The sequence below is a fragment of the Aethalodelphis obliquidens genome, unplaced genomic scaffold (genome assembly GCF_003676395.1).
Source record: "Aethalodelphis obliquidens isolate GAN/ISIS:26980383/991018 unplaced genomic scaffold, ASM367639v1 scaffold5, whole genome shotgun sequence".
Classification (NCBI taxonomy): domain Eukaryota; kingdom Metazoa; phylum Chordata; class Mammalia; order Artiodactyla; family Delphinidae; genus Aethalodelphis; species Aethalodelphis obliquidens.
This window is the reverse complement of record NW_020837949.1, coordinates 33,084,864-33,112,862: the sequence shown is the minus strand read 5'-3', so window position 1 is coordinate 33,112,862 and position 27,999 is coordinate 33,084,864. Positions and strand designations below refer to the sequence as shown.

Here is a 27,999-nt window from a genome sequence, read left to right as displayed (position 1 = left end):
ATCATGGTCCTGGAGCAAGTGGAAGGCCTATATCCCTATGAGGAGTCTTCAGGTCTTGATTCCTACTGGACAAATGAAATCCTCAGCACTCCAGTTGCCAAGGTGAGAAACACCTTCAATGCTGCTGAAGATTCAGGGAAAGAACTTAGAATACAGAATACAGGGCCTTGTTTATTCTCCAAATCCTATGAAATAAAAGTCACTTATTTAGGGAAGACTGAGGGGGAATTTATTAATAACCCACAAGTTCCCAAGTACTGTAGGTATAAAACTATATACAATATAGGCCTTGCCCTCAAGAAGTCCACAATCGCATAAAGGAGACAGACACTTAAACAAACTAGCAATCCATTGTGATAGAAGAGTAGAGATAAAATCTGGAAATTAGCTCAAGAGTTTATCAAAACTTACAGTTTATCAACAAATAATACTATCACAATCAGTGATTTACTCGATTTCTTATAATTTCTTTCTCAAATTTAAGATGCATTACTTCCCTTTAATTGCAGTTTATATAATACCTTCAAAGTATTGAAGCATATGTAAGGGAGTATGTGAATTTTGACAGTCCTGCTTAACAAAGGCATACAGTACATTATTTTATTTCCACGCACATTTTCTCTTTTTTTTCTTGTTCCAAACGAAGTTCTGCTAATAGACTTGAAATGGAGCAGGGGGAGGTGCGGGGAAGAGAAGCTAGAGGACAACATAGGACCATAGCAACATACAAGACTTTCATTCTGAATCGATTTTCCATGCCTCACTCTATTTTCCACCAAATGGCACTGCACCCAGCATTTTCCAATATCAGGAAATCCCTTTGCAGTTTTGCAAAATCTTTGAAGTAACTGTAGGGAATTATTGTGAAATCATCATCATCACCATTTAATATTTGTTAAGGATTCTTCTCTGCCCATTCCTACTGATGGCAGCATAAAGCAGAGAAAGCACTACAGGCGGAGCTGCTGACATAAAGTGTTTTATCTTAGAGGGAGAGTTCAGTATTCCCATCGAAGACTGAGAATAATTCTTGCTTCTTCACTTATAAAATGAACATAGGAATTTCCATTACTTATCTCCAGCAAAAAACTCATTGCAGGATAATCACAGAGCCTTATTCGGAGAACTTAATAAGGATTTTACCAAAGGAAGAGTTTAAAGCTTTAAAATGACATTTCTTATTTGTGTGTGTTGGGGCAAGCATTATTAAATGAGAGCAAATTTGGGCTGGAACATTTTTTTTTAAAACAAATTTCATTCATAGTCACTTTCTCCTTTTTAAAATTGCCTTAACATTCTTTTTTTTTTTTTTTTTTTTTTTTTTGCGGTACACGGGCCTCTCACTGTTGTGGCCTCCCCCGTTGCAGAGCACAGCCTCCAGACGCGCAGGCTCAGTGGCCATGGCTCACGGGCCCAGCCGCTCCACAGCACGTGGGATCTTCCTGGACCGGGGCACAAACCCGTGTCCCCTGCATCGGCAGGCAGACTCTCAACCACTGTGCCACCAGGGAAGCCCCACCTTAACATTCTTTTGAACAGCAAAGCTAGTCACTGTTCTAAGTGTTTTATACATATACACTCAATCCTTACAACAAACCTTTCAGGTAGGTATTTTTTACTATATCATTTGACAGATAAGGAAACTGAGGACAGTGCAGTTATGTAATTTGGCACAAGTCACAGAGTTAGGAACGGGAAGAACTGAAATTCGAACTCTGGCAATCTGCCCCCAAAGTCTGAATTCTTACTCACCTCACTATACTGCCATAGTGAGTACATGTCTCTTCCCTTTCATATAAACTATGTCAGGACCACATAAAAATAGTTTTCTTTGGCTTGTTTGCCCTGCACAGGAATTTCTCCCATGCACCTCTGCATCTTCCAAAAGCTTTATTAGCGCATCCTTTAAAGAAAGGTCTTCTCTCCTTAAGAAGTTGCTCCACATCACATTGATTCTGGGCCATGCAGCCAGCAGCAGCCCCATGTCAGCCTGCTAAAGACAAAACCCTTTCTGTTTCTCAACCAAATCCCTTATATTTTGAGCAGAAAACAAGAACTGCCCTGCTGAGGTGCCAAGGGAAACATACTTACATTATGAACTGTTTCTAACAAATGTTTTGGAGACTTTAAAGGGACAACTTTCTAAATATTTGAGACATTTGCAAACAACCCAAAAACACAGGCCAGCTTTGCAGCCCAAGTATCGCTTCTGGGTTGTATAATCTTCTTCCTGAAAGCAGCTGTTGCGATGCCCAATTATCAGTCGTCCAAAGATAACAACAAATGTTTTCTAAGGTTAAAGTAAACAAAGTAATCTAGGCCTTTGATTTTGAAATGTACATTATTAATATAATTTTGGCATTATTTAACAGATTTCAAAGTGGAATCAAAGGTTTATGTTTATAAAGTTTATATTCATTCCACAAAGTTCAAGACGTTTGGCACTGCTAGGGAAACTTAAAAAGAGTAACAAAAGATTACCATGAGGAATTCAAAGCTGCCTTGTATGGTAATGCTGATTCAAACCACCACATAGCTCAGCATTGTAAGTTTAGCTGTAATTTTAAGGATGGATCAGTGTGTAGCTGCAGAGATTACTAAGTATAACACAGTGGTTTGCCCATTAACAATTAATAAGGGACTTCGGAAATTTTACAATTAATGTCTCAGTTTTGAAAACACACTGGAGAAATGAGAGAGAGAGAGAGAGAGGGAGAAAGAGAGAGAGAGAGAAACAGAGAGAACTGTTCAATTTTTGGCTTCATTTACTAAGTATTTAGTAGCCTCTTTGACTGTTCTTCAGCAACAGCAGCTCCTCCTTGCCTTGTAATTGTAAACTGCACACTTTTGCCAACTTGGAATGCACACTGTGTTCCTGCCCAGCCCAAGCTCTGAATCCGCCCGCTCTCAATCCCTGCTCTCCCAAGCTCTTGATTTGTTGGCAGCCGGTAAAAGGGGTTTCCTTATGAATCATAGTGCGTGGGGAGGCTGAGTGGTATACCCCTCACTTGTGCCATAATCTGTGTGGAATGTATTTGAAATAGAAGACAGAAATCTAGAGTTTAGTTCAACATCTGACTTCAAGCACATTCTCAAAAAATTGGAGTGCGATGTGGAAAAAACACTGTGTCTCTACTGCTGTGGAAAAGTTTATTCCCACTAACATTGTCTCCAAAGGGACAGGAACTAAGTTGCGCACTTTCAGGCTCTGAGGTCTCTGATTAGGAAGGAGTCCATTTCTCGACGCTTTTAGATGACCCAACTTTCCTGTTCAGTTAATATACTTTTATTACATCCTTTGGTGGGCTGAACTGGAAAGGCGTGTGGTTAAGAATACACAGTTGCCATAGACAACAGTTTTCATCAATTCTATTGAACAAATGTAAAGTCTGATGGATCACATCTATAACTGCAAGACGAAGGCTAAGAATATTATAAGATAGGTGTGTTTATAAAAGTCAGAATAAATGTGAGAACACTTTCCCATCACCTGTCATCACCTGTTTACGTTATGTTAAAGAAAAGGGGTTTACTTATCAGCAACGTGCACTTACCTGGCAAAATGAATTGCAACTAGCTATCCAGTTCTAAATTTCATTTCAAAGAAACTAGATACACTGTACTAACCAAATCTTTTATTTTCTTCTTAGATTGCACTAAGTACGCAAATATCTTAAATGAAAAAAAAGAAGACTGATAAAGGCATTTTGAATGAACAGAAAAACTGGGAAATGTGTGGCTATAAGCTTAGAATTTGCCCTAGAAGCTAAATGTATCAAACTCACATATTCTCCCAAACTATAGAGAATAAATCATGTTTCAGAAATGTAAAATGCACATATATCATAAAGTTTTCTCTGGTTACTAGGCAATAAAATGATTATACCTTCTTAATTCACAAATCTTATAAATGGAAATAAGTCTGATACCTGCTGACTTTGATTAATATTCAAAGAAATAAGTCAAGTTATTTTGCTCATATACCTTGTAACATATATTTCCAAGTAAAGGTAAGTGATGTGAGAAAAGAGGAATGAATAATAATAATAATAAGTAATCTATTTTGGATACTCATAATTTTGGCTTGATACAGAAGTCCCTTCAGTGTCAATCATCTAATACAATCACTGGATATGGCTGATGTCAGCAGTCTCATCAGTATGTAGAAAATATCAAGCCTGTGTTCACTCATTTATTCAACAATCAATCACTCAGGGCTTACCAAATTTTGTGATGTTTACAAGGTGTACAAGGAGCCCATAAGCTCAGGAAGCTCACCATTTGGGGAGAGAGGCAGACATGCCAGCAAGTAATAAGCATGAGCATGTTAAGCCCTCAACAATTGAGGACTAATAAGAAACTGCTATAAAAAAAAAAAAAAAATTTCTCTCTCAGTCTTTGCTCTTCTTTTAAAAATTTATTTTTATAATGGGGTATAGCTGATTTTCAATGCTGTGTTTCGTGCTGTACATCAACCTGAGTCACTTACACAGAGATATAAATAAATTCTTTTTCAGTTTCTAAAAAAAAAAAAAAAAGCCCTCAACAGAGTGGAACATGAAGGGAGCAGAGAGAAGAAGACCAGGGCAGACTTCGGGAGAAAGGCAATAGTTGAACTGGGTCGTTAACAGGAGTGTAAGTGACCCAGGAGAACGGGTGGGAGGTTTTGATAATGTGATTTATAGTAAGAAATATGTACTTGGTCTTTGTCCAGTTCCTGGCACAGGGCTCCCAAAATCCTTGAAATTCCCTAAGTGATAATAGAGGTAAAAATGTCTTTAGTTATTCATAACAAGCCTTTTTCAACCACACTTTAGTCTGCCAGGGGAACCAACCACGTGATTAGAGGGTTGGAACTTTCAGCCCCACTGCCTGACCTCTGGGGAGGACAGAGGGGTTGGAGATTGAGATCAGTCACCAATGGCCGATGATTTAATCAATCATGCCTAGGTAATGAGGCTTCCATAAAAACTCAGAAGGATGGGGTTCTAAGAGCTTCCAGGTTGCTGAACACTTGGAGATACAGGGAGGGTGCTGTGCCCAGAGAGAACATGGAAGCTCTGTGCCCCTCCTCACATACCTTGCCCCATTCATCTCTTCCAGCTGGTCGTTCCTGAGTTATAGACTTTTATAATAAACCAGTAATCTCATAAGTAAACTATGTTCCTGAGTTCCATGAGCCTCTCTAGCAAATTAATTGACCTGAGGAGTAGGTTGTAGAGACCCCCCAGTTTACAGCCAGTGGTCAGAACACAGGTAGCAACCCAGATGTGTGACTGGCATCTGAAGTGGGGGACGTGGAGAGGCAGTCTTGTGGGACTGGGCGCTTAACTTGTGGGATCTGCAATCTCCAGGTAGATAGTGTCAGAATTGAGGTAAATTGTAGGGTACCCAACTGGTGTCACAGAATTGTCTGGTGTGGGAAAACTACCACACATTTGGTGATCAGAAATACCAGAAGTAAAGTAGTGCAGTGTGAGAGCAAGGAAACACACATCTGGCCACTGAAGTGTTCTCTGTAAGCAGGAAAAGGAACACACAGGAATGTGGTCTTTCTGTTCGTTTTTTTGTTTTGTTTTCAGAAGAGACATGGAGCAGTAAAGGGCATTTCAGACAATGGCATTTGCAGCAAGATGGATGGACCTAGAGATTGTCATACTGAGTGAAGTAAGTCAGACAGAGAAAGACAAATATCATGATATCACTTATATGTGGAATCTAAAAAAAGGGTACAAATTAACTTATCCACAAACAGAAACAGAGTTACAGATGTAGAAAACAAACTTATGGTTATCAGGGGATAAGATGGGGTAGGGATAAATTGGGAGATTGGGATTGACATATATACACTACTATATGTAAGATAGATAACTAATAAGGACCTACTGTATAGCACAGGGAATTCTACTCAATACTCTGTAATGGCCTACATGGGAAAAGAATTTTAAAAAGAGTGGATATATATATATATATATATATATATATATATATATATAACAGATTCACTTTGCTGTATACCTGAAATTAACACAACACTGTAAATCAACTATACCCCAATAAAAATTTTTATAAAAAGAAGACACTGTTTGTGCAGTAACAAGACATGTGAGTATGGAGTGAAATGAGGTAGCGGTAGCTTTTGATTAATAAAAGAAAGGGAATATTCGTGGAGAGAGTGATAGATTTTGGGCTGGCCAAGCAGAGATGCAAGGTGAGTTTCACTGTAAAGCTTGCTAAGGAGAATGGACTACACAGCAATATTTTCCAAAAGGTGTTTTATGAACTCTTAATTTCATAGACCACTTGTTTCTTGGGTTATTTATAGTGAACTGAGGTAAACAAAAGGATTCTTATTCAAGTAAGTTTGAGGAATGCTGGATTTCTTTTCTGCAGAAGTTCTCAGAGTCCTCAGTACACTAATCCACATGGCTATACAAGACAAGGTAATAAAGACTGAATTTCCCACACTTATTTGACCAAAGAACCCTGTTTTGCACAGGTTATTTCAAAGAAATAGTGTTCCACATAAGGTAATTTGGAAATGCTACTATAAGGAGTTGAGTGGAATTAAAAGTCTTAATTATTAAAGGTCAGGGAGATTTGTGGCCAAATCTGTATTTCAGAAATGCAACTTTGGCAAGATTAGGGAAGGGGGGTTGGAAGTGAGTCAGAGTTGGAAGATGAATGGGTAAGCTAAGAAAACAATCTAAGCAAAGGCCATGAAAATGGAGGAAAAAGTCTGAATTTGGGAAATTTTCAGAATTGACAGCTCCAAAAGGCTAGTTGGACATGGAGAGTAAAGAAGTGAATGAGAAGGAAAAAGTAAATAATAACTTAACCAAGTAATCCAAGGTAACGTCATCCATAATGAGACAGATTGACACCATGTGCTTCCTGATGTGATACACTGAGAAAGACACACTATCACTTACATTATATTCCAAACAATATATAATCTGAAACTAATCTTAAAAATATCAGATAAACCCAAATTGATAGATGTAAAATCAACAGAATGTATTCTCCAAAAATATCAATGTCACAAAAGACAAAGAAAAGCTGAAGAACCACATCAGATCAAGAGAGACTAAAGAGATATGAAAACTAAGTGTGAGTGTGATTCTTAATTCCATCCTGGACCAGCTAAAAATATGATAAAAAAGACATTAAAGAGACAATTGAGGGCTTCCCTGGTGGCGCAGTGGTTGAGAGTCCGCCTGCCAATGCGAGGGGACTCAAAACAAAAAAACAAAACAAACAAACAAAACAACAACAACAAAAAAGAGACAATTGGAATAATTTGAGTAGGTCTTATGATTAGATAATAGCATTGTATCTATATCTATATATATATATATATATATTTTTTTTTTTTTGCGGTACGCAGGCCTCTCACTGTTGTGGCCTCTCCGCTGTGAAGCACAGGCTCCGGGCACGCAGGCTCAGCGGCGATGGCCCACGAGCCCAGCCGCTCCACGGCACATGGGATACCCCTGGACCGGGGCACGAACCTGTGTCCCCTGCATCGGCAGGCAAACTCCCAACCACTGTGCCACCAGGGAAGCCCCAATATTAATTTTTTATTCTAAAAATTTTACTGTGATTATGTAGGAGAATGTTCTTATACTTAGAAAATAACAATGAATATTTAGGGGGAAAGGTGCATGAGGTCTGTAACTTACTCTCAAACAGAATAGAAAAATTTATATGACTATATGTATGCATATAGATATATGGAGAGAGAGAGAGAGGGAGAGGGAGGAAAGAAAGAAAGAAAGAAAGAAAGAAAGAAAGAAAGAAAGAAAGAAGGAAAGAAAGAGAAAGAAAAAGAAAGAAGGAAAGAAAGAAAGAAGGAAAGAAAAAGAAAGAAAAAAAGAAAAAGAAAGAAGGAAAGAAAGAAAGAGAAAGAGGAAGAAAGAAAGAAAATATGAGAAAATGTTAAAAATTGGTGACCAATCTAGTTGAAGGGCATTTGGAAACTTTTGGATATTTTTGGCAACTTTGGAAACTATTTCAAACTAAAATGTTAAAAAAAAACTCAGCCATTTCACTTGCAAAGCCAATAGGTACAAAATACAAGTTAATGATGGTTTTGCAGTTTCTAGCTTCAGTGATGGATTGAGCATACAGACTAGGGAGGAGCAGGTTTGAGAGAAGAAGGTGGAGTTTTGTTTGGGTCATGTTTCATTAAAATGCCAATATCATGTCCAGGGGAACACAGCTGGTAAGATGCACCTGAAGTTCTGGAAAGAGAGGACACTGGAGCCAAAGATTTTGAGGACACCTTTACATATGATAGTCTCCACCTGCTGGTATTTTTAATTAAATGACAGTTTCCCTTTTCATTCAAACAACTTTAGTTGAGCCAGAGCAAATTTATAACTTTAACTTGGGCTTAATTTTTAATCTCTAAATATGACATATGAAATTTTACCACCTTTTGGATGAGCTAGACACTCCCAAAAAGGATACTGACATAAATGACTTAGTTACAATTAAGTTTAGAAGAAAATTCAGGTATATTATATTAAATAATTGATTCTCAATGAATATTAGGGATCAACAGCCATAACCTGGCTTCCTAGACATTAACAGCGATTAAGATTCTGTACATGTGCTCCAAAAGTTGATTGAAAATAATAACATATTAGTTGAGATTGAGTTGAGTTGACTCAAAAATACCAGTGGTGTTTTTAACCTTCCTAAACTTCATGATCTACAGAGCTTGTGTTTCAGGAGCAACTTGAATATTGGTTTCGTTAAGTTAAACAACATTACAGTGAAAACATTTATTTTAATAAAGACTTCCCTTTAACCTAAACCTCTAATTTCATTAGAAAATGGAGAACACTAACACTAAAGTAGATTCAACTGGCCAGACTAAAAAAATGTCAGCTTTTCAAAACCTCAGCGTATAAAAATGAACAGGCTCAAAATATTTTGCCGAAATAAATATTATCTCAATTTTGTGTACGTAAGGCAGTTTCAACTTTTCCAAGACTAAATGCAAAATATTTTTGATGACTCTTGCCTGTTGCAAAATGCCATAGATACCCTCCTGTCATGCTGGGACACCAACTCACCCTAACATATAAATAGCTCATGCATGATTTCCTTCCATCTTTTGGATCAATTATTTGAATAACAGCAGAGTAATCCTTCCACTCTCTTTACTGGAACTAAATGCTGTTTAAAGCATGTCAAACAATGTCTAGCCAGACTGCCTGGGTTTAATTCTGTCTTTGCCCCTTATTAACTGTGACCTTGAACAAGTTGTTGAATCTCTTTGTGCCTTGTTTTCCCATCTATAAATGGAGCAATGACAGTACTTAGAGCTTTGGTCACAGTATGTGCCATATCAATTAGCCAAAGTAAAATTAATCCCACCTGCCTAGATGAATAGAAGTTCCAGCTTCCTCCAGGGGCCAATCCCTAGTATCTCATCAAGAAGCTACAGAGACTGTCATACAGTGTGAAGTAAGCCAGAAAGAGAAAAACAAATATAATATATTAACACATGTATGTGGAATCTAGAAAAATGGTACAGATGAACCTATTTGCAAAGCAGAAATAGAGACATAGATGTAGAGAACAAACGTGTGGACACCAGCGGGGGAAAGGGGAAGGGTGGGATGAATTGGGAGATTGGGACTGACATATATACGTTACTAGGTATAAAATAGATAACTAATGAGGACCTGCTGTATAGCACAGGGAACTCTACTCAGTGCTCTGTGGTGACCTAAATGGAAAGGAAGTCCAAAAAGGAGGGGGTATGTGTATACATATGGCTTGTTCACTTCACTGTGCAGCAGGAGCTAGTACAACATTGTAAAGTAACTATACCCCAATTAAAAAAAATAAAGAAACCATATTAAAGACAACAAATACTCAAAAAAAAAAAAAATGCTGGGACAAGAGGACTCCACCAACACTATTTATATGATGGCAATTCCAGAAACAAATGCCCTCTGTCCTGCTGTTGTGACCGCTGTCACTTCTACCATGACCTATGGATGCTTCTAGAAGTAACTATGGCAACTGCTCATGCTCTGCTTGTGTTTGTTAACATTACCATGCTCTGATCTAAAAGAAGAGAAACCAACTTTCCTCTTTACCCATCTGCCCCAAGAACTGTAATTCTATAAGCCTATCACTGCAATTCAAGAACTCCAAAAACTAATCAATAACTAATTTTAAATTATTGAGCAGTCTATTTTGGTATTTTTTTAAAATAAAATTCTTCAGGGACTTCCCTGGTGGCACAGTGGTTAAGAATCTGCCTGCCAATGCAGGGGACATGGGTTGGATCCCTGGTACAGGAAGATCCCACATGCCACGGAGCAACTAAGCTTGCGCACCACAACTACTGAAGCCCGCACACTCTAGGGCCCGCGTGCCGCAACTACTAAGCCTGCGTGCTGCAAATACTGAAGCCCCTATGCCTAGAGCCCATGCTCTGCAACAAGAGAAGCCACCGCAATGAGAAGCCCGTGCACTGCAGCGAAGAGTAGCCCCCGTCCACTGCAACTACAGAAAGCCTGCATACAGCAACAAAGACCCAATGCAGCCAAAAAAGTTTTTAAAATAACTTCTTCAATAAACTGTACTCATCAATTTATATAAATTCAATAAATTTCCCATCTTGGAAAAATATCTTTATCCCAATGCTATGTTCAGGAAAGCCAGCACAAAGGCCATTAGAAGAGGCAGGAAAAGTATTACTTAAGGAGGGCAGACAGAAGGTCTATGCAAAGGAACTGGAGAGCACATTGTGACCTGAAGTGAGTTGAAGAAAATTACTCAAAGCATTTGTTACCTCTCAAAAAGTAATGTGTCAGGGAGGACCTTCAAGATGGCAGAGGACTAAGACGTGGAGATCACCTTCCTCCCCATAAATACGTCAAAAATACATCTACATGTGGAACAACTCCTACAGAACACCTACTGAATGCTGGCAGAAGACCTCAGACTCCCCAAAAGGCAAGAAACTCCCCATGTACCTGGGTAGGGCAAAAGAAAAAACAGAGAAAAAATAGGGACGGGACCTGCACATCCGGGAGGGAGCTGTGAAGGAGGAAAAGTTTCCACACACCAGGAGGCCCCTTTACTGGCGGAGATGGGGAGTGGGTGGTGGGGAAGCTTCGGAGCCATGGAGCAGAGCGCAGCAACAGGGGTGCAGAGGGCAAAGCAGAGAGAATCCTGCACAGAGGATCAGTGCTGACCAGCACCCACCAGCCTGAGAGGCTAGTCTGCTCACCCACTGGGACAGGTGGGGGCTGGGAGCTGAGGCTCGGGCTTCGGAGGTCAGATCCCAGGGAGAGGACTGGGGTTGGCTGCATGAACACAGACTGAAGGGGGCTAGTGTGCCACAGCTAGCCGGGAGGGAGTAAGGGAAAAAGTCTGGACCTGCCAAAGAGTCAAGAGAACACTGTTTCGGGGGGGCGCAAGGAGAGGGGATTCAGAGCACGGCCTAAACGAGATTCAGAGATGGGCACAAGCCATGGCTATCAGTGTGGACACCAGAGACAGGAATGAAATGCTAAGGCTGCTGCTGCTGCCACCAAGAAGCCTGTGTGCAAGCACAGGTCACTATCCACACCTCCCCTCCTGGGAGCCTGCGCAGCCCCCCACTACCAGGGTTCCGTGCTCGAGGGACAACTTCCCCGGGAGAACACAGGGCATGCCTCAGGCTGTTGCAACATCACGCCAGTCTCTGCTGCCACAGGTTCTCTCTGCATTCTGTACCCCTTTCTCACACTGGCCTGAGCCAGAGCCCCCGAATCATCTGCTCCTTTGACCCCCTTCTGTCTGGGTGAAGAACAGAAGCCAGAGGGAGACCTACATGCAGAGACGGGGCCAAATCCAAAGCTGACCCCCAGGAGCTGTGCGAACAAAGAAGACAAAGGAGAATCTCTCCCTGCAGCCTCAGGAGCAGCGGATTAAATCTCCACAGTCAACTTGATGTACCCTGCATCTGCAGAATAACTGAATAGACAACAAATCATCCCAAAACTAAGGTGGTGGACTTTGGGAGCAACTGTAGACTTGGGGTTTGCTTTCTCTGTCTAATTTGTTTCTAGTTTTATGTTTACCTTAGTTTAGTATTTAGAGTGTATTATCATTGGTAGATTTGTTTATTGATTTGGTTGCTCTCTTCCTTTTTATATATATATATATATACACATATATTTTTTTTTCCTTTTTCTCTTTTTTTGAGTGTGTATGTGTATGCTTCTTTCTGTGATTTTGTCTATATAGGTTTGCTTTTACCATTTCTCTTAGGGTTCTGTCTGTCCGTTTTTTTTTGTTTGTTTTTTTTTTGCAGTACGCGGGCCTCTCACTGTTGTGGCCTCTCCCGTTGCGGAACACAGGCTCCGGACACACAGGCCCAGCGGCCATGGCTCACGGGCCCAGATGCTCCACAGCACGTGGGATCTTCCCAGACTGGGGCATGAACCCGTGTCGCCTGCATCGGCAGGCAGACTCTCCACTACTGCACCACCAGGGAAGCCCCGTTTTTTCTTTAGTATAGTTTTTAGTGCTTGTTATCACTGGTGATTTGTTTATTGGTTTGGTTGCTATCTTCTTTTTATTTTAATTACTTTTTCATTTTAATGACATTTTTTACCTTAATAACTTTACTGCATTTTTTCTTTCTTTCTTTTTCTTTTCTCCCTTTTCTTCTGAGCTTTGGGGCTGACAGGGTCTTGGTGCTCTGGCCAGGAGTCAAGCCTGAGCCTCTGAGGTGCGAGAGCCAAGTTCAGGACTTTGGTCCACCAGAGACCTTCCAGCCCCTTGTAATATCAACTGGGAAGAGCACTCCCAGAGACCTCCATCTCAACGCTAAGACCCAGCTCCACTCAAGGACCAGCAAACTCCAGTGTTGGACACCCTATGCCAAACAACTAGCAAGACGGGAACACAACACCACCCATTAGCACAGAGGCTGCCTAAAATAATAATGTCACAGACACCCCAAAACACACCACCGGATGCAGTCCTGCCCAGCAGAAAGATGAGATCCAACCTCATCCATCAGAACACAGGCACCAGTCCCCTGCAACAGGAAGCCTACAAAAGCCACTGAACCAACTTTACCCACTGCGGGCAGAAACGAAAAACAACAGGAACTATGAACCTGCAGCCTGTGAAAAGGAAACCCCAAATACAGAAAGTTAAGCAAAATTAGGAGACAAAGAAACACACAGCAGTTAAAGGAGCAAGGTAAAAACGCAGACCAAACAAAGGAAGAGGAAATAGGCAGGTTACCTGAAAAAGAATTCAGAGTAATGATAGTAAAGATGATCCAAAACCTTGGAAATACAATGGAGAAAATACAAGAAACATTTAACAAGGACCTAGAAGAACTAAGAGCAAACAAACAAGGCTGAACAACACAATAAATGAAATTAAAAATTCTCTAGAAGGAATCATTAGTAGAATAACTGAGGCAGAAGAATGGATAAGTGACCTGGAATATAAAATTGTGGAAATAAATACCACAGAGCAGAATAAAGAAAAAAGAATGAAAAGAATTGAGGACAGTCTCAGAGACCTTTGGGACAACATTAAACACACCAATATTCGAATTTAGGGGTCCCAGAAGAAGAAGAGAAAAAGAAGGGAACTGAGAAAATATTTGAAGAGATTATAGTTGAAAACTTCCCTAATATGGGAAAGGAAATAGTCAATCAAGTCCAAGAAGTGCAGAGAGTCCCATACAGGAAAAATACAAGGAGAAACACACAAAGACATATATTAATCAAACTATCAAAAATTAAATACAAAGAAAAAATATTGAAAGCAGCAAGGGGCAAGCAACAAATAAGAAACAAGGGAATCCCCATAAAGTTAAGAGCTGGCCTTTCAGCAGAAACTCTGCAAGACAGAAGGGAGTGGAAGGACATATTTAAAGTGATGAAAGGGAAAAACCTACAACCAAAATTACTGTACCCAGCAAGGGTCTCATTCAAATTTGACAGAGAAATGAAAACCTTTACAGACAAGAAAAAGCTAAGAGAATTCAGCACCACCAAACCAGTTTTACAACAAATGCTAAAGGAACTTCTCTAGGCAGGAAACACAAGAGAAGGAAAAGACCTACAATAACAAACCCAAAACAATTAAGGAAATGGTAATAGGAATATTCATATCATAATTACCTTTAAAGTAAATGGATTAAATGCTTCAACCAAAGCACACAGCCTGGTTGAATGGGTACACAAACAAGACCTAAATATATGCTGTCTACAAGAGACCCACTTCAGAACTAGGGACACATACAGACTGAAAGTGAGGGGATGGAAAAAGATATTCCATGAAAATGGAAATCAAAAGAAAGCTGCAGTAGCAATTCTCATATCAAACAAAACAGAGTTTAAAATAAAGACTATTACAAGAGACAAAGAAGAGCACTCTGTAATGATCAAGTGATCAATCCAAGAAGATATAACAATTGTAAATATTTATGCAGTCAACATAGGAGCACCTAAATATGTAAGGCAAATGCTAACAACCATAAAAGGGGAAATTGACAGTATCACAGTCATAGTAGGGGAATTTAACACCCCACTTTCAACAATGGACAGATCTACCAAAATGAAAAGAAATAAGGAAACAAGCTTTAAATAATGTATTAAACAATATGGACTTAAGTGATATTTATAGCACATTCCATCCAAAAACAACAGACTGCACGTTCTTCTCAAGTGCTCATGGAACATTCTCCAGGATAGATCATATCTTAGGTCACAAATCAAGTCTTGGTAAATTTAAGAAAATTGAAAACATATCAAGTATCTTTTCAGAGCACAACGCTATGAGACTAGATATCAATTATGGGAAAAAATTTGTAAAAAATACAAACACATGGAGGCTAAACAATACACTACTTAATAACCAAGAGATCATTGATGAAATCAAAGAGGAGATCAAGAAGTACCTAGAAACAAATGACAATGAAAACACAACGACCCAAAACCTATGGGATGCAGCAAAAGCAGTTCTAAGAGGGAAGGTTATAGCAATACAATCCTACCTCAAGAAACAAGAATCACCTCAAATAAACAACCTAAACTTACACCTAAAGCAATTAGAGAAAGAAGAACAAAAAAACCCCAAAGTTAGCAGAAGGAAAGAAATCATAAAGATCAGATCAGAAATAAATGAAAAACAAATGAAGGAAACGATAGCAAAGATCAATAAAAGTAAAAGCTGGTTCTTTGAGAAGATAAACAAAACTGATAAACCATTAGCCAGACTCATCGAGAAAAAAAGGGAGAAGACTCAAATCAATAGAATTAGAAATGAAAAAGGAGAAGTAACAACTGACACTGCAGATATGCAAAGGATTATGAGAGATTACTACAAGCAACTGTATGCCAATAAAATGGACAACCTGGAAGAAATGGACAAATTCTTAGAAAAGCACAACCTGCTGAGACTGAACCAGGAACAAATAGAAAATATAAACAGGCCAATCACAAGAACTGAAATTGAAACTGTGATTAAAAATCTTACAACAAACAGAAGCCCAGGACCAGATGGCTTCACAGGCGAATTCTATCAAACATTTAGAGAAGAGCTAACACCTATCCTTCTCAAACTCTTCCAAAATATAGCAGAGGGAGGAACACTCCCAAACTCATTCTACGAGGCCACCATCATCCTGATACCAAAACCAGACAAAGATGTCACACACACAGAAAAAATTACAGTCCAATATCACTGATGAACATAGATGCAAAAATCCTCGACAGAATACTAGCAAAGAGAATGCAACAGCACATTAACAGGATCATACACCATGACCAAGTGGGGTTTATCCCAGGAATGTAAGGATTCTTCAATATACGCAAATCAATCAATGTGATACACCATATTAACAAATTGAAGGAGAAAAACCATATGATCATCTCAATACATGCAGAAAAAGCTTTGGACAAAATTCAACACCCATTTATGATAAAAACCCTCCAGAAAGTAGGCATAGAGGGAACTTACCTCAACATAATAAAGGCCATATATGACAAACCCACAGCAACATCGTTCGCAATGGTGAAAAACAAACCATTCCCACTAAGATCAGGAGCAAATCAAGGTTGCCCACTCTCACCACTATCATTCAACATAGTTTTGGAACTTTTAGCCACAGCAATCAGAGAAGAAAAAGAAATAAAAGGAATCCAAATTGGAAAAGAAGTAAAGCTGTCACTGTTTGCAGACGACATGATACTATACACAGAGAATCCTAAAGACTACCAGAACACCACTAGAGCTAATCAATGAATTTGGTAATGTAGCAGGATACAAAAATTAATGCACAGAAATCTCTTGCATTCCTATACACTAATGATGAAAAATCTGAAAGAGAAATTAAGGACACACTCCCATTTACCACTGCAACAAAATATTAAAATACGTAGGAATAAACCTACCTATGGAGACAAAAGACCTATATGCAGAAAAGTATAAGACACTGATGAAAGAAATTAAAGATGATATAAACAGATGGAGAGATATACCATGTTCTTAGATTGGAAGAATAAACATTGTGAAAATGACTCTACTACCCAAAGCAATCTACAGATTCAATGCAATCCCTATCAAACTACCAATGACATTTTTCACAGAAGTAGAAGAAAAAATTTCACAATTTGTATGGAAACACAAAAGACCCCGAATAAGCCAAAGCAATCTTGAGAAAGAAAAACGGAGCTGGAGGAATCAGGTTCCTTGACTTCAGACTATACTACAAAGCTACAGTCATCAACACGGTATGGTACTGGCACAAAAACAGAAATATAGATCAATGGAACAGGATAGAAAGCCCAGAGATAAACCCACACACATAGGGTCACCTTATCTTTGATAAAGGGGGCAAGAATATACAGTGGAGAAAAGATAGCATCTTCAATAAGTGGTGCTGGGAAAACTGGGCAGGTATATGTAAAAGAATGAAATTAGAGCACTCCCTAACACCCTACACAAAAATAAACTCAAAATGGATTAAAGACCTACATGTAAGGCCAGACACTATCAAACTCTTAGAGGAACACAAAGGTAGAACACGCTATGACATAAATCACAGCAAGATCCTTTTTGACGCAGCTCCTAGAGAAATGAAAATAAAACCAAAAATAAACAAATGGCACCTAATCAAACTTAAATGCTTTTCCACAGCAAAGATACCATAAAGAAGACAAAAAGACAACCCTCCGAATGGGAGAAAATATTTGCAAATGAAGCAACTGAAAAAGGATTAATCTCCAAAGTTTACAAGCAGCTCATGCAGCTCAATATCAAAAAAAAACCCAAACAACCAGGGCTTCCCTGGTGGCGCAGTGGTTGAGAGTCCGCCTGCCGATGCAGGGGACACGGGTTTGTTCCCTGGTCTGGGAAGATCCCATATGCCACAGAGCGGCTGGGCCCGTGAGCCATGGCCACTGAGCCTGTGCATCCGGAGCCTGTACTCTGCAACGGGAGAGGCCACAACAATGAGAGGCCCACGTACTGCAAAAAAAAAAAAAAAAAAAAAAAATCCAAAAATGGGCAGAAGACCTAAATAGATATTTCTCCAAAGAAAATATACAGATTGCCAACAAACACATGAAAGAATGTTCAACATCACTAATCATTAGAGAAATTCAAGTCAAAACTACAATGAGGTATCACCTCACACCAGTCAGAATGGACATCATCAAAAAGTCTACAAACAATAAATGCTGGAGAGGGTGTGGAGAAAGGGAACCCTCTTGCACTGTTGGTGGGAATGTAAATTGATACAGCCACTATGGATAATAGTATGGAGGTTCCTTAAAAAACTAAAAATAGAACAACCATACGACCCAGCAATCCCACTAATGGGCATATTCTCTGAGAAACCATAATTCAAAAAGAGTCATGTACCACAATGTTCATTGCAGCTTTATTTACAATAGCCAGGACAGGGAAGCAACCTAAGTGTCCATCGACAGATGAATGGATAAAGAAGATGTGGCACATATATACAATGGAATATTATTCAGCCATAGAAAGAAACGAAATTGAGTTATTTGTCATGAGGTGGATGGACCTAGAGTCTGTCATACAGAGTGGAGTAAGTCAGAAAGAGAAAAACAAATACCGTATGCTAACACACAGATATGGAATGTAAAAAAGAAAAAAATGGTTCTGAGGATCCTAGGGGCAGGACAGGAATAAAGACACAGACGTAGAGAATGGACTTGAGGACACTGGGAGGGGAAGGGTAAGCTGAGATGAAGTGAGAGAGTGGCATGGACTTATATATACTACCAAATGTAAAACAGACAGCTAGTATGAAGCAGGCGCATAGCACAGGGAGATCAGCTCAGTGCTTTGTGACCACCTAGAGGGGTGGGATAGGGAGGGTGAGAGGGAGATGCAAATAGGAGGGGATATGGGGTTATATGTATATGTATAGCTGATTCACTTTGTTATAAAGCAGAAACCCACAGACCATTGTAAAAGCAATTATACTCCAACAAAGATGTTAAAAAAAGAATTTAAACAGAGGAGAAAAAATTGTAAAATAAATTTTTCCCCTACTTTTCTTTCTGAGCCTTCCTTCTATTTATTTATTTTCTTGGAATATCACTTATTAGAATATAATGCCATTGCTCTCAATGAAAATAAAAACAATAAACCAATGGCTTTTCTGTTCTTCAGTAACAAGTGTCTATTTAAAGGCTAAGTGTAGTAGCATGACTGTAAATGTGATTGGAAATATGGGGAAGTAGAGCATGCTTTTTGATCAAAGATGAAGTGTGCTATCTCCTCTGTTGAGTTTGAGGTAGATTGGAACCCAGATTTTTTTCTGTACTTCAAGACCCATGTGTTTTCAACTACCCCAAGGGTGGCAGGGGCTGTGGACACGCCCTCCATCCCCCAGCCTCTCTTAGAGTTCCAGTGGGGCCACATGACCAGTTATAACAGATGGGTAGGAGTGGAATGGCACATGTCACTTTGAGACCAGCCTGACTCTTCTACCTCTCTTACTAGCACATTGGAAACAAGATTTTATGTAACAGAAACTGAGTATGGGGTGGGAGTAAATCATTCACATTAAAATGTAACTAGAAAGTTAGTACAAACAAAAGAATCACTGTGATATAGAGTAATTATATGATTTTAAAATTCATTTTCATTATCTTTTGCTATTTTCTTCACACCTCACTTAAAGTATTACACAGCTTTGATATTGCTTATGTCCTTTGAGTTTTATTCTGTTTTTAATACGGCCAAATAATATAAAATAACATTCATCTGAAACCTCTGTTTCTGCCCCTGTCTCCATCTCTCTGCCTCTGTCTGTCTCTCTCTTTCTCTCACACACACATATATACACACATAGCCATTCTTTTTCTACATTTATTCTTAATATTATAAAAATCCTCTACCACCACAAGGAAATTTGAGCAAAAAGTCAAAATAAAATTTAGACCTAAAAGTGGCTTATGGCTTTGTTAACTGATAGCAACCCAACATCAGTATGATTCAATAATTAAAACTGCTCTTTCATTTGAATGGTTAAAGAAGGAAGTGTGGGCAATGGGGAGAGGGAGGAGGGAAAGGAGAGAAAGAACAGGGAGTGACTAGGCTGAAGAGGAGGCCGGAGTGCTAGAAATGCAGAAGTACAAGTGGTTAGGAAAAAATATTTTTGAAGAAAATTATATGACAGATAGAGCTCATTACTAAAGCATTGGGTTTATAGTTTAATGCCTATTCCTTTATATACTTATTTGTTAATTTCTTCAATTTATTTAGCTGGCTCACAAAATTACACCACCCTTTTCAGACAGGCAGATAAAGTTCAGGCAGAAAGATAACTAGGAAACTGTCTGAGACTTTATATTGCTTGTTACAGCATTCCCCGCACCCCTCTCTTTTTTAATAGAAATATGTAGGCCAGTGGTTTCTTCAGAAGAAAGCTTTCTTCGTACTCCAGAAAGTCATAGGGAGGTTGCTGAAAAGAACAAGCCGTGCACACAGAAACACGCCCAGAAGAAACAGTCGTTCCCTTGGCTGGAATGTTAGATCTGCTTTGAAGTAGCTGAGGTGATGCTGATCTCCCTGGAAAAATAGTGGGAGTAAAACCCAGCAAGGTCATTCACCGTGGGAGCTCGGGTAAGAGTAGATTTGGCCAATCAGTCCATGGCCATATTTTTATTCAATGTAGCTGACTCCTCAGTGTGTGGGACTTAGGATTCCATACCTAAGGAATCAAGAGATGAAGAAACCTATTTAAAAAGGCGGAAAAAAGAAAACTTGAATACTAGGAGCAAACGGAAGACGTGTTTGTGTGCATACAGAATGCTAGGGGTTGGCATGGCATGGGCTGGTGACAGTTGAACAGATTTGGAGACCAGAATCCTGGATTCTATCTAGTTTGCACCTCGTGCGAATCACTTTTTATGTCTGATCTTCATTATCCTCATCAGTAAAATGGCAGATTTTTATTAGATGATCCATGAGACTTTCTCTCATCTAATACTATACACACTCTAGGCACAGCTTTCTGATTGGCTCAAAAGTCTGAATCAATATGACTCATAGAGTGTGGCTTTGTTCTGGCTCGTTCTTGATTCTGGAGCATCCGGAAGCCTGGGTGAACTCCTCTTCCAAGGCTCTCCTTGTATAATGGTGACAGTCCTTACAACACAGGACCCATGCCCCCAGCCCCGTCCTTATTGCTGGGGATTTTTCTTCTCACTTTGGCCAACTCTCTGGTGATCCTAACCTGTGGAGATTTGCCTAATCACGTTTGCTGTAGAAAGCTGAACCCTGGTGCTGGATTGGGATTTAGATGGTCAGTCTTATTTTCTGTTCCTTAAAAATTGAGAGTAAAGTATTTCTGAATAATTAAAATGAAATGATTAATATAATGTGTTCAAGTTTGTTTCTGGGGCATTATTCCAGCAATTAATGAGTTGTGTGGGAGCTCCAAAACAGCAATACAGGAATGTATGTTGGGCAAGCTATAAAAGAAATGTCAGAGTTTTAACAAGTAGTGGCCTTGAGTAAATCATGCCAGGCTAGGAAATAGCAGTGCTTACCATACTACTGATCTAACTATATACCCCTCCCCCAACAATTCAAGACTTACTTCTTTTGAAAGCAACTGAACTTGGTAAATATAAGAAACAATAGATCACTCTGGCTACATATTATACTTGGCAGTGTGGGGGGGAGGTTAAGAATACCTTTGTCTGTCTCCTACTGGCCCAACCAATTAAATTAGGTTCTCTGTGATGAGGCCAAGGTGTTGATATATGTGCTAAGTTTCCCAGGTGACAATGCTTCTTCAGCAGACAGGGCTGAGAGACATGCATTTGATGGTCCCTTCCAGGGCAGCTTCCATAGAGTTGAAAACAGCTGAAATTGAAATGAGGAGGTTTGGGGTTCAAATTATGACTCTCTCATTTACAAGCTGAGTGTCCTCAGGCAAGTCATCAAACCTTCCTTAGTCTCAATTTCTCCAACTATAAACAAGGAGACAAATTATTCAGAAAGCGAAATAAGGTATATTTGAAAATATTTGCTACATAATAGGTATTCAAAAAGATATTTACCAAATGTTGGATTTGTTTTCTTTCACTTTGTTAGCTTAATTTTAGGTGGTGAGAAGTGGTTAGTTATTTAAAGTGGTGAAAATCTCAGTACTGAGTATGGTCACTATAGTAAATAAGATGCCTATAAAATACATGTGAAGAATGGAGACATTGATTTTGTTCTCGCTTCCCTCCCAGTTAAGAGATCTCTAATTGTGGATCTGCAGTTAGGCTGATTCCGAGTCCCTCCAACTGGAGTTCTGATATATAAGGGGATTAGAGCCTAGTTCTGAGTGGGTGATGGAGACCCATGGGGCTGACCTCCAAGGTGTGGCTGGTGGTGGCAGCGTTGAGGTCAGGTGGAGGGGCAGACCAGCCTCCTTGGCCTCTTCAGCCTCCCATCTCCATTTCTGTTGAGATCTATAAAGTCAAGGTGGTAATGGAAGCATGAACTGTGTCTTTTCTTTCTTTATATAAGAGTAGTCCCAGCTGTGATCTTGGAGGGAGGTGAATAAAAAAGGCAAACAAAAATGTAGGGAAAAGGGAAATAATTACACAAATACTTAAGAAAAGTTACAGATAAAATTGTCTGAGAACCATTCTCCCAAATAACTGCTTTGTATTTTCCAGGTTGTTGTTATTTTAGTTGTTTTTTTGTTTTGTTTTGTTTCTTCAGTATGAGTATTTTATAAATTTAGAAAGTAAGAGCTATCCAAATTAAAATTAAGGTATAGTACCTTCTGTCTTGTAATGAATGCCCCCAGCATCTTAAATCTGGATGGTTTTTCAAAACTTGATTCCACAAATAATGTTGAAAACCCCTCAAAATTAGTACAACCAGTTTTTAGACTGCTACATTAGCAAATCTTTTGCTACAATGTATAAAACAACAAGCTTTCTAGTTATTTCACAGAAATTTAGGTTTTAAAGATATCTGTAGAAATCAGCTAACTCATGCCACCCCCCTTGAGTCACATAGAAGCTGAACAACCTTCCAGGATAACACAACTCATCAATAGTGGTACTAAGAACAGAATCCAGCTATTCCAATTTCATTGATGCTGCAATTACAGATACCTGGTATCTGGATTTGAAGAAGACTTCTTTGTGAGCTTTCTTTCGAGAAACAGATTACATTGTTTCAAAAGAAATAACTTTCAACTTCATTAAAGGTTGATATCGGTGAATAAGGTCTGAACATCTAATGTATAACTAGTAACTACAGTTGATAATAATGTATTGTATAATTGAAATTTGCTAAGAAAGTAGAACTAAAATGTCCTCACCACCACCCCCACCCACAAAGATAAATATGTGAAGTTATGGATGTGTTAATTAACTAGATGGGAGGAATCCTTTCACAATATATCTGTATATCAAATTATCATGACATACTATTTAAATATCTTATTATTTTATTTATCAATTACACCTTAATAAGGCTGAAAAAATGTTACTATCAAATAGGGTTTTCCAGAAGAACTCATAGATTCTATATTCCCTGCATTCTCCTATGTTTGAAAATTTGCTTGTGACTTTTATAAATGAATATTTTGGCATGGTATAATATTTCTGGTTAAAATCTCTGACTTCAAAATTCTGCAGACATTATTCCTCTGTCTCCTGACATTGAATACTACTAGAGACAAGACAAAAGCTGTCTTAATTCCTGCTCTCATGAGTAACTTCCTTTGTTTTCTAAGTGTGTGAAGACTTATTTTCTTCTTTCTTAAAGTTCAATTATTTCAATACCATTTATCTAAGTATTGATTGTTCTTTATTATTTTTTCATGATCTGCAGACTTTATGCTTCATTTCAGAGGAAATTTCCTCTATTATGTATTTTAAATAACTTTCTATGTCTTTTGTTGGCATTTCTATTTTAGGGACACCTAGAATTCTTATATTGAATTTTATTTGTCCACCCTCTATATCTATCATTATTTCTCTAATTATTTTAATTCCTGTGGGCACTGTGGTTACCTAAAATTTTTCCACTGTGCCAGAATTTAGATTTCAAGCTGTATATATATGGCCTTTTCCATTTTATTTATTGTACAGTAGTGTTGTAGTTAACAATTTGCTTACTCAGTTAAGATGCCACCAAAAAACTACTAGAGCCCATCAATGAATTCAGCAAAGTTTCAGGATACAAAATTAATATACAGAAATCTGTTGCATTCCTATACTGTAACAATGAACTATCAGGAAGAAAAATTAAGGAAACAATTCCATTTACAATCGCATCAAAAAGAATAAAATACCTAGGAATAAATCTCACTACGGAGGTAAAAGATCTGTACTCAGAAAACTATAAGACACTGATAAAAGAAACGGAAGACAAAACAAACAGATGGAAAGATATACCATGTTCCTGGATTAGAATAATTAATACTCTTAAAATAACAATACTACCCAAGGCAATCTGCAGATTCAATGCAATCCCTATCAAAATACCAAAGACATTTTTCACAGAACTAGAAAAAGTAATTTTAAATTTATATGGAAACACAGAAGACCCCAAATAGCCAAAACAATTTTGAGAAAGAAGAACAGAGCTGGAGGTATCATGCTCCCTGACTTCAGATTATACTACAAAGCTACAGTCATCAAAATAGTATGGTACTGGCACAAAAACAGACACATAGATCAATGGAACAGAATAGAATCAATGGAAGAGAATAAACCCACACACTTATGGTCAATTAAAGAAGGCAAGAATATACAATGAGAAAAAGACAGTCTCTTCAATAAGTGGTGCTGGGAAAACTGGACAGCTATATGCATATTTAAAAAAAAAAAGATGAAATTTACAAAAGTTAACTCAAAATGGATTAAAGACCTAAATGTGAGACCTGAAACCATAAAACTCCCAGAAGAAACAGGCAGAATACTCTGACATAAATCGCAGTAATATTTTTTTGGATCTGTCTCCTAAGGCAAAGGAAACAAAAGCAAAAATAAACAAATGGGGCCTAATTAAACTTAAAAGCTTTTAGACAGCCTACTGAATGGGAGAAACTATTTGCAAATGATATGACCAGGGGTTAATAGCCAAAATATATAAACAGCTCATACAACTCAATATCAAAAAAACAAATTACCTGATAAAAAATATGGGCAAAAGACCTGAATAGACATATTCCAAGGAAGATATACAGATGGCCAACAGGCACATGAAAAGATGTTCAACATTGCTAATCATCAGAGAAATGCAAATCAAAACCACAAGGAGATATTACCTCACACGTCAGAATGACTATTACCAAAAGGACCACAAATAACAAATGTTGGCAAGGATATGCAGAAAAGAGAATCCTTGTACACTGTTGGTGGGAATGTAAGTTAGTGCAGCTACTGTAGAAAACAATATGGAGGTTTCTCAAAAAAACTAAAAATAGAGCTACCATATGATCCAGCAATTCCACTCCTAGGTATATATCTGAAGAAAACAAAAACATTAATTTGAAAATATACATGCACCGCAATGTTCATAGCAGCATTATATATAGTAGCCAAGATATGGAAGCAACCTAAGTGTCAATCAATAGATGAATGGATAAAGAAGATGTGGTATACACACACACACACACACACACACACACACACACACACACACACTGGAATACTACTCAGCCATAAAAAAGAATGAAATTCTGCCATTTGTTTAAACATGGATGGACCTGGAGGGTATTATGCTTAGTGAAGTAAGTCAGACAGAATAAGACAAATATCGTATGTTATCACTTATATGTGGAATCTAAAAAATAAAATAAATGAGTGAATATAACAAAACAGAAACAGACTCACATAAAGAACAAACTAATGGTTACCAGTGGGGATAGGGAAGCGGGGAGGGAGGGGCAAGACAGGGGTAGGGGATTAAGAGATACAAACTACTATGTACAAAATAAATAAGCTACAAGGATACATTGTATGGTACAGGGAATACAGCAAATATCTTATAATTACTTTAAATGAAGTATACTCTATAAAAATTTTGAATCACTTTGTTATACATCTGAAACTAATATAATATTATAACTCAAATATACCTCAATAGAAAAACATAAAACAATAAAGAGTTACCCAAATAAAGTTAGCAAAAGACAAAAACAAACAAAATGTTCATTGACAGAGAAGTGGATAAAGAAAATGTGTTTATACATACATTTTCACTGAAAAATGCAAAGTAATTTTTGATGCATGAGGAATATTAATGATGTTTTAAACTTTCTTTGCTATTTTTCAGCATCTTAGAATCACCATGTTAAAGCTTTGTTTGAGCTAGATTAAATCACTGATTTGATAACAGCCCACCAACTCTTCATACATTCTTTACTTGTTAAGCTATTGCTGCCTTAGGCATTTAGGAAAAGTAAGGATTTCTAAATTATATGACATTATTCTTTTTCTCTATTGTGTACAACCTCTGTTTTTCTAAATGCCTACTCAGAAAATATGTTCTTCTCACACTTTGCCTTGTCAACTGATTTTAGATAAAATCTTTTAAGACTCATTTACATTTGTAAAATGGAAAAAAGAGTAGGTGACCCAATTTGGTTAAAACTTTCGGAGTTATATCCCTTACCTCCTTCAAACACTGCAGGCATATGATAAAAAATTCACTAGACTAGAAAAACCAATCTTGTAGCCACTAAATACAATAAATAAAAGTCTACAATAAATAATATAATAAATGGCCTACAATAAAACCAATATATAGATTTATTTAATAAATTATTTTTTCTTTTGGTGGAGTTTCAATGGGAAATTTAATCCACTCAGATCATCTAAAATGGTTCCTTCCATGGCCTTAAACTAGTCATTGGGCTGATGAGGTAATGGGAAGAGAGGCTAGGAGTTTCGACCACTCTATATAAATAGAGACATTTCAGCTCAAGAAACAATTTAAGATCCAGTCCCAGACTCAAAGAGGCTGAAGGCAAGAGGATTCAAAGGAGACTTCTGAATAAACAGTGAATCTATTATGCTACTAAGGAAAACCAGGGTAAATCCCTTTTGATAGGTCTCAATTAAGCACCAGTTATAGAACATTTTGCTAAGAGTCATACGGGAAAATTCTCCAATAAGTAAAGCCACAGAACAGACATTTTCATGGGGTCACAGAAAACCCCAAGACAGCCCTGGATCAGAGCCACCAGTGTCTGTAGCATCCCAAGGAACACACTGAAAAGCAAGACTACAACTCTGAGACTTGGCACATTAGATTCAGAGCTTTTACCAGCTTGATGGAATCTGACCCTTCAAGGATTTGAGGAGACTGTGCACTCTGCCATCTGTGGCTGAGGCCAGATCTTCACACCAATGAGCAGATTATGGATAAGCTGGTGATGGAGCAGTTTATGATGTTCTTGTTGCAGGATTTCCAGGTCTTAGTCAAGGAAAGTGGTGTGGAGAGTTGCAAAGAACTGGAGGACATGCTAAGAAATAACAAGAAACCCCAAAATAGACCATAGTCAGCTTACAAGGAGAGAAGTTTCTTCTGCAAAATTCAAATGTTCAGATGGTGGAAGCTGAGATCAGTGACATGGGCAATGGGAGAAACTTATTCAGGAAGCCTGAACCTTCTATGAGTGAGATACATTCAGACGACAGAAGGAACAGAATATTCTCCTGCCAGAGACCATTCCTGAAAAAGAAACTGGAGGTTCTACAACTCAAACAGAAATTGGAGAAGGGTCTGATGGAAGACAGGGGAGAGACAAGAATACTTAAATCTCAGGAGCCTCAGCTTCTGAAGGGTCCTGAGAGGGAAGTTTTGACTCAGAGTGGAACAAAAGAGACTCTCAGAAGAGTCTAAGAAGTTCCAAAAGAAAACAGGACAACAGTTCCATTTCCCAAGAAGTGCCTCAAGAAGGAGCCACATATTTGGAGAAAGGAGAAGTCTCAGGACAACTTGGGTCAAATTCAGTTCTTCCACCGAGCACTGTGGGACCAACCGGTCATCATATTGGAAAAGAAGCCACAGACACCATATGAATGTAGGGTATGCAAAAAAAAAATTTCATTATAAGCCTCAGTTTGTCACTCACCAGAGGACACACACAGGAGAGAGAGACCCTTTAAATGCAATATCTGCCCCAAAGGTTTCATGCAGCTTTCAGATCTCCAAGTTCACCAGTGAATCCACACAGGTGAGAAGCCATACTGTTGTGAACTCTGCACCAAGGAGTTCACCCATGACTCCACCCTGCCTGCTCACAAGAAGATCCACACAAAGGAGAAGCCGTACCAATGTGAAGACTTTGAGAAAGCTTTAAGCCACAAAGGGAACCTCAACATTCACTGACAAACCCACTCTGGACTAAAACCTTATACATGTCCCTAGTGTAACAGCACCTTCTGTCAGCTGGGAACTTTTAAACACCATGAAAAAACACATTTAAAAATGACTTCCCAATGA

General features: G+C 38.5%; 1 pseudogene; it reads left to right on the top strand.

The window, feature by feature from the left end:
- Window positions 1-3: 3 nt before the first annotated feature.
- On the top strand, window positions 4-27,999 carry LOC113618567 (zinc finger and SCAN domain-containing protein 5B-like; annotated as a pseudogene).